Here is an 8,335-nt window from a genome sequence, read left to right as displayed (position 1 = left end):
CCCGCCACCGCGCGGCTGCCCGCGTCCGCGCCGCTCTTCATGCTGGACCTCTACCACGCCATGGCCGGCGACGACGACGACGACGGCGGCGGGGCCCCCGAGCGGCGCCTGGGCCGTGCCGACCTGGTCATGAGCTTCGTCAACATGGGTGAGTGCGGCCCGGGGTGGCGCCCGGGCCCTGGCGTCTGGGCGCTGAGCACGACCTCCCTGCGGTGCACTCGGGCAGCCGAGGGAGTCAGGGTGCAGCGGGCAGCACCACGGGGGCGTGAGAACCGCGGTGGAAGCGGAAGGGCCAGGCGCGGGGCTCCCTGAGCCTCGGGGTCCATAGCAATCCACGTCCTGGTTTCCAACGGGCTGCATTCACTCCGACCCCAAACATACCCCCGAGAAAGTCTGGTGAGCTTCCAGCCCACCTGGGCGGCACCAGGAAGGCAGTGGGTCCTGAGGAGAAGGATGAGTAAACACCGTGATAAGGGCAGGCCTGAGGAGAGGGACAAAGGTCAGCGTGGAAAGCTGTGGTCACATCGTCAGAGTGACCAGAGCTGCCCCACATGCCCCGAGTCCACAGCAGGCTCTGCCTGTGCAGCAGGAAGCCCTGGGTGGGTGGGGTGCTGTCAGGGAGAGCTGGAGGAGGAAGGACAGACAGCTCCCTGGGGCAGGGAATGTGGGCTATTGTCTGCATGAATCATGGTACCTGGGCACTGCTGGCCTGCCATAGAGCGAGTGCCCAGGCCTATAAGTTACCAAAGGGAAGGACTGGACCTTCTTCCTCCAAGACAAAGCTTGGTTCTTCTTTTCTGAGGAACCTTCTAGAAACTGAATAGCCAGTTACTCCTGAGGTCTCAGTGCTATTTTCTCAACACTGTCATCTACAGCCATGCATAGTTACTGTGGGGCAGGTCCCCATCCAGTTTGCCTCCTGTCTGTGTCTAGTGACAGTCAGGGGTCTGGTTGGGCTGGACAGCAGCCTGAGTCTGGGGACCAGGCAATGTGGCTAAGAGAAGGGAGAGGGAGGCCCCCTTATCATGGCCACAGGCCATTCTCCCCAGAGCAGGTTCTTATCCTGCCAGCAGCCCTGGGAACAGCCGTCTTTCTCTCCCCAGCTCCCAGGTGAGGATGATAGGTGAGGACAGGAAGCCCCAGACAGACAGTGGTACCCCTGAAATAGCACAGGAAGGCCCAGGTTGTCTGTTCCTACTCCCAGTGTCAAGGAGGTGACATTTCTGTTGGCAGGCCAGGCTTTGGGGATGGGCAGTTTCCTAGGGGATGAAGGCAGAGGAACACAAGGGACCCAGCTGCAGCAGGACTTGTAGGTCCTTAGCCCTTTGTTTCTCAAGGGGCAGGAATAATTGGACAGCTAAGCCTTTGCTGTCCCAACCCAGAGATGGTGGTGGTTTGAGGTTGGGGAGCTCACAACCAGCGAGATAGCTAACCAGCACTGAGAGCCCAGGGCCAGGGTCTGGCCTGTACCCAGTGAGAAAGAAAGAAAGAAAGAGAAAAAAAAGAGAGAAAGAAAGAAAGAGCAAAAGAAAGAGGCTGGGTGGCTCAGCAGTAGAATGCTTGCCTCACATGCATGAGGCCCTGGGTTCAATTCCTCAGCACCAAATAAACAGGCCGGAAGTGGCCCTGTGGCTCAAGTGGTAGCATACTAGCCTTGAGCTGAAGAGCTCAGGGACAGTACCCAAGCCTAGAGTTCAAGCCCCACAACTGACCAAAAAAATTTTTTTTTAAATTTTAAAAAAAGAAAGAAAGGAAGGAAAAAAAAGGAAGGAAGAAAGGAGGGAAGGAAGGAAGGAAGGAGGGAGGGAGTAAAGGAAGGTAGGGAGGAAGGAAGGCAGGGATTGTAGAAACAAGTGGATGTTTGTACATCTACTTGTAAGAACAACTACCATTTGAACTTCCATGCCTTCCATTCCTCACCTAGTTCTGGCAACAGTGTGTGAAACTGTTTTGTTGATTCCATTTCATGGGCTCAGAGTGGGACATGGCCAGCCCGGGCCACACAGTGCATCCAAGGTGACATCCAGGGCTGTGGATTCCAAATCCCATTTCTTCCCATACTAGCTCTGCATGCTCCATGAGTATGTGGGCCTCAGACGCTGTGGGATTAATAAGCAGGCCTTTGTTCTGTGGCAGTGGCTGTGGGCGGCACCTTCAGAAGGGCCCTCTTGATTCTGATGGACACCTTGCACTGGTACAACTCCCTTGGCCAGAGTAGTTTTAATTGGTAATTACCCAGGCTGTGTGTGAGGAGTTAGACATGTACCAACCCTGAAGGTCAAGGCTCCAGAACCAGCATGAGGTCTAAACAGCAGAGTGTCTGTGGTCATGACTATACTTGCTTTCCACACCTGTGACCTTCAGCTGCACATTTCCTGTGGGCCTCATCTGGCCCTGGGAAGCCAGGCCCCTGACTGCTGAAGCCTGGAAGGCCCAGAGCCACAGGCCCACCCCAGACCTCCTGAGGAGCAGGTGCCTTAGGAAGCCTGGCATGTTCTGCAAGGCCTATGTTGGGAGTCAAGGCTATGGTGAGAACCACTGGCCCTGCTTGGCCCATCTGTCCATCCGTCCTAGACTAATGACTGTCAGGCCTGCTCAATCAGAATGAAGTAATGGGGCTGTTACTGTGTGGAACAGATGGGTCTTGTCCTTCGTCTCCCTGTGCTCCTGAGCTGAGCTTGTGTCCTGAGCACAACACTTAAGTTCTGGTCCTCACTCCTGGGCCTGCCTTTAGATCCTGCTCATCCCTGTCCCTGGTCCTCTGCTTTCTTGTCCAGGCTACGTGGATGGTGTCAGGAAAATGAGGCACCTCCTGGCCCTGACCCTTAGCTCCACATCAGCAGCCCCTGCTCACAGCACTGCCCCATCCCCTGGGCATCCAGACCTGCCCAGCCTTCCTGAGGGTAGAAGGAGGCAGGAAGGACTAATTGCATGTGCTCCCTGCATCCTTCTCCCGATCAGTGGAGAAGCAAGTGCCCTGACTCCAGACTGAAACCAAAGCTCCAAAAGTGCTAGCAGGCAGAAGGGAAGGCAGGATCTTCACCTTTGTCTTGACCCTCTGTTGAGCCTGGCTAACTTAGTCCTGGGGTCTCAGATTCCTGAGGACAGGGCTGGTGGTGAGCTGAGGCTTTGGGTTCTGGGAGGATGTGGGCTAAGGGGGGGACTGGAATTCTAGCCTGGTTCTTGCTCTGACATTCCCAGCCCTGAGACCCTGACTGATGCTATGTCAGAGTAGGTGTTTTTCCCAAGGCTACACAGCAGGCCATCTCCTGACCTGCACATCCTGAGCTTGTCCCCAGCACCAGCAGCTCCTCTCCCCACAGCCCCAGGCATGGCTCATCATCAGATGCAGCAAGTGCTGCTGACTTGGGCTGAAAATGAATGAACGCTGTGCACTGATGATCTTGTTTTGAAAATGCATTACTGTCTTGGGATTCACAGATGTTACTTGTGCTTATTTCATAAAACTCAGACCACACAAAAACTGATGGGGGGCTAGGACCCCTAGTCCTGCTGGCCAGCCCACTACACAACTGCTTTCTATCACCATAGCTTGGTTTGGCCTGTGTTAAACTAATATAAATGAAATCATAAAGGGTGGAACCTTTTGTCTAGTCTTTTAACATAAATTTTGAAATTCATCCATGGTATTGTTGCTTCCCCATTTTTGTTTTATAATTGGGTGTGTTCCATATAGATGATGATTTGGACTTACTAATTTGTTGCTATTAGTAGGCATTCAAATAGTTTCTAGTTTTGGGTTTATGAATAAAGTTGATCTGAACATTTGTGTGTGTGTGTGTGTGTGTGTGTGTTGTGTGTTGTTGTTGTTGGGAATTAAAACCAGGTCTTGCCCCAAGCTGTGCCACTGAGCTACACCCTAGTGTAATAGGTAATAAACCTCCCAGTTTAATATATTCTTCAGTGGACATATTAAACCTGGATTTTAATCCTGAATGCACTGAAAGCTGTGAGGTGTTGGACAGGGTGCTTAAAATCTGTGAACCTCCATTTAAAGCAAAAGAGTAAAGCTGCTGCCCAGGGTTGTGTGGGACACAGCAGATGTGCTCAGGAGCCAGCTGAGTGTGGACACCAGGTAGGAACTGAAATACATGGAACTGATCTTTTATGTCATTTTATCAGGTAGTGGCCTCACTTTGCTGTTACTCCAAGTTTTCAGCATCTCAAAGAAAGAAGTGAGCAAGCGACTAGGTTCAATGAAGTGAAAGTATGAGCAAAGTGGGAATATATACTCCACAGTTGGGATCTGGCCTGAACAGGAGAGCTCCAAGGCCCCAAGGAATGGTGTCTGGGACAGTTTAAAGCTGATAGGAGTTGAGAGGAGGGGCCTTTCCACAAGAGCTTTTCTTTTCTTTTATATCTTTCTTCCTTTCTTTCTTTCTTTTTTGTCAATTGTGGGCTTGAACTCAAGGTCTAAGCACTGTCCCTGGGCTCTTTTACTCAAGGCTAATGCTCTACCACTTTAAGCCAAAGCTCTACTTCCAGTTTTCTGGCAGTTAATTGGAGATAAGAGTCTCCAGACTATCTTGCCTGGGCTGGCTTTGAACCATTATCCTCATATCTCAGCCTCTTGAGTGGCTAGGATTACAGGTGTGAGCCACCAGCACAGGGCTGATGAGGTTTTGTTTGTGCAAGACAGTTTAGAGTGACCAGTGGGGTCTGGGCTTAGTGATAGAGTGCTTGCCTAGCATGTGTGAAGCCCTGGGTTCAGTTCCTCAGTACCACATAAACAGAAAAAGCTGGAAGTGGCACTGTGGCTCAAGTGGTGGTAGAACGCTAGCCTTGAGCACAGGGAGACTCAGGGATGGAATACAGGCCCTGAGTTCAAGCCCCAGGACGAGGAAAAAAATAGAGTGGTGGTGGTTATATAACAGTTTTTAAACTGTGTGTGATAGGATTTCTTTCCTGAAAGATTATCTAAGTATATAGCTCTTGCCTCCTGTGCATGGGCCTTCATGAGATGTTCTGTTTCACTGGGCAAACTTCCAAATTATCAGGATGTAGCACCCATTTGGCCAACCATAAAATGAGGTAGACACAATCTTATCAGAACTGTGTGTGGGGGGGGGGAGTCTTTTATGATGGTCTTGGGGTCTTCCTTTAGGTATGGGTAGAACTATAGGTTGGTCTTACCCTGTTTTATCTGGCTGTTTCAGTCTCAATGCTGGGGGCTTATTTTGACTGCCCAGATGTCCTCATCTCCATTTCTGCTTATAGGAACTCCACCTCTGCCAGGTGCCAGTGGCTCAAGCTTGTAATCCTAGCTACTCAGGAGGCTGAGATCTGAGGATCATGGTTTGAAGACAGCCTGGGCAGGAAAGTCCGAGAGACTCTTCTCTCCAATTAACCACACAAAAAACTGGAAGTGCAACTGTGGCTTAAGTAATAGAGTGCTAACCTTGAACACAAAAGCTCAGAGACAGCACCCAGGCCCCAGAACCAACACACACACACACACACACACACACACACACACACACACAACTCTACCCCTTTTAAAAGGGTATAAACATCTGTTTTCATAAATCTGACAGTTCCCTGCCTGAATATCCAGACAGGCTCACCCTTCTTAGGATCCCGGGCTCACTCTCCTGTCTGATTTAGTGGCATAGACAGTCCTTATTTCTCCTGGTCCTTGGAAAATTGGACAACCTAAAAACAGGAGCCAAATCTGACTCCTTGTGGCACCCCACTCCTCCATGTGCCCCAGCCTCTGCCTGTAAGATATCAGGGCAGATGCAAAGGTGAAGGACAGGAAGCTAGGCATTGGTGGGCTCACGCCTGTCATACTAGCTATTCAGGCGACTGAGCTCTGAGGATGGTGGTTTGAAGCCAACCCCAGGCAGGAAAGTCCATGAGACTATCATCTCCATTAATCACCAAAAAAGCTAGATGCGGACCTGTGGCTCAAATGGTAGAATGCTCACCTTGAACAAAAAGCTCAGGGACAGTGCCCATGCCCTGAGTTCAAGCTCCATGAACAGCTCAAACAAACAAACAAAAACAACTGGTGAAGGACAAGAGTCCAAGGTGGCCCAAAGGCTCTGGAGCCAGGTGACAGAGGCTGAGCTCTGTAAGGTGGAGCAGTGCTCCCCGATCTTTGTGGTGCCCACAGTGGGGTACAGCATCTCCCAAGCTCTCTACTGGACCATAAGTCACAGAGGATCCTGCATGGAGGAAGGCATCTTCTGCTGGCACTCAAGGGGCCTCTGTTTTTGTTTTTGGTCAGTCATAGGGCTTGAACTCAGGGACTGTCCCTGAGCTCTTTTGCTCAAAGCTAGTGCTCTACCACTTTGAGCCACAGTGTCACTGCTGGTATTCTGGTGATGAATTGGAGATAAGAGTCTTACAGACTTTCATTCCCTGGGCTGGCTTTGAACCACAATGCTCAGATCTCAGCTTCCTGAGTAGCTAGGATTACTGGCATGAGCCACCAGCACCCAGCTTAAGGGGCCCCTGTTGACAGGTACCCATCACCCCAGTATCATCCACTACTGAAATCTAGGACCACTCATTTCACATTGGCCCCAAGTTTACATTACAGGACCCTAACCTCTTATGTGACTCCACAGTCATTTCCAAAGCAATTGGGCCTCAGTTTTCCCATCTCTGCAGTGTTGCCCTGAAACCTTCTCAGTTTTGACCAAAGAATGTGTCCACACCCTACCTGCCGATGGGGTTCCTCCACAGGTGAGCATGGGGTGGGGAGACTCATCAAGTCCATCTCATCACAGGAGCCCCTCTGTATAGGCAAGAGATGTGTCACCATGACTGTCTCTCTGGAAAATTCCCACAGTTCAGTTCTTTGCCACTTTGCTACAGGAGGAATCGTATCCTTCTTGCTCACATCCCCTGGGACTATTTTTGGCTGTGGCAGGTTTGATGTGGTGGCCTGGGTGGGTGTTCCCTTTTAATTTAGAGTCTGAAGCCATCTAAGGCCTGGACCAGCAATTATGTGTGCCGAGTCACTTAGGAAAAGGGATCTTGAGGAAAGTCGGTAATGAGCCTGGCCAGAAATGCCTCACAGTGCACCTGGGCCTCTTGTCTGCAGCGTGGGCTTCTGTGGAAGAAAGGCCTTCAGGATGCTTGCTGCCCAGTCGCCAGGCCCTTGGCTCTCCCTCCAGCTAGCAGGGACTCAGGAGATCAGAGTCTTGTTTTAGGTGGAACTGGGGCCCCTTGGCCTTTGTTACTGGCAAGAGTAGCCAGACAGGCTCAGCCTGTCCCCTCCCAGGTCCTTGGAAAGGCTGTCCCCACCTGCATGGGTCAGGTGGGAGAGGCACTAAGTCCCACAGCAATATAAAAACATGTGTGGCCTCCAATGGCGATGCTGTGATGTGATGTGGGGGCCACTCCCAGACCAGCAGTGAGGCCCCAATGGAGCCTGTGTCTTGGGACAGACAGCCCCAGGGAAGGACAGGTGGTGCCCCAGCTCTCCCCTGGAACACAGAGGCTTGATGAACAGGCTGCTGAGAGCAGCCCACCCATACCACATGTTCTCTCTAAGAGTGTATCAGAGACCAGCTAAGCCAGGGACAAGGTTCTCTAGTCCAGGGAAGAGGGACAGACCAACTGCATGGTCTGTGAGGGGTTGGAGGGAGATGAGGAGACTCTGAGGGGAAGTAGTCTGTAGAAGAGGCATAAGGAAGAAAGATACAAGTGGCTCACACACCTGTAATCCTAGCTACTCAGGAGGCTGAGATCAGAGGATTGCAGTTCAATGCCAGTGGTATAATGCCACCTGGGCAGAAAAGTCCATGAGACTCTTACCTCCAATAAATTACTCAGAAAAAGCCAGAAGTGGTGCTGTGGCTCAAGTGCTAGCCCTGAGCCCAAAGAGGCTCAAGGAGAGCACCTCAGTACTGAGTTCAAGCCCCACGACCGGCAGGAAAAAAAGAGGCAGAGGGAGCGATGTAGGACAGCACAGCCTCATAAAAGGACTGTAAGTGGAAGTGGCTACAGGTAGAGAGCACAAGAGGGAGCACAGACAGACAGACCCAAGGTTGGGCCAGCTCCATAGAGGCCTGGGATATGGGTGTGAGCTTAGGCTCATCTCAGGGACCTGGAGGGGCCTAGGAAGGATTTGAGGGGAGGCCAGACAGGTCAGACAGCTCAGAAGATCCAATTTAAGCCAAACCAGTGGCTGAAATCACAGTTCAAATCTAGCCTGGGGAGGAGAGTCTATGAGACATTTATCTTCAATTAACTGCCAAAAAGGTAGAAGGGGGGGCTGGGAAGGTGGCTCAGTGGTAGAGCGCTTGCCTTGCATGCATGAGGCCCTGGGTTCGATTCCTCAGCACCACATAAGCAGAAAAAA

The sequence above is a fragment of the Dipodomys ordii genome, unplaced genomic scaffold (genome assembly GCF_000151885.1).
Source record: "Dipodomys ordii isolate 6190 unplaced genomic scaffold, Dord_2.0 Scaffold33, whole genome shotgun sequence".
Classification (NCBI taxonomy): Eukaryota; Metazoa; Chordata; class Mammalia; order Rodentia; family Heteromyidae; genus Dipodomys; species Dipodomys ordii.
This window is presented reverse-complemented; position numbering follows the sequence as displayed.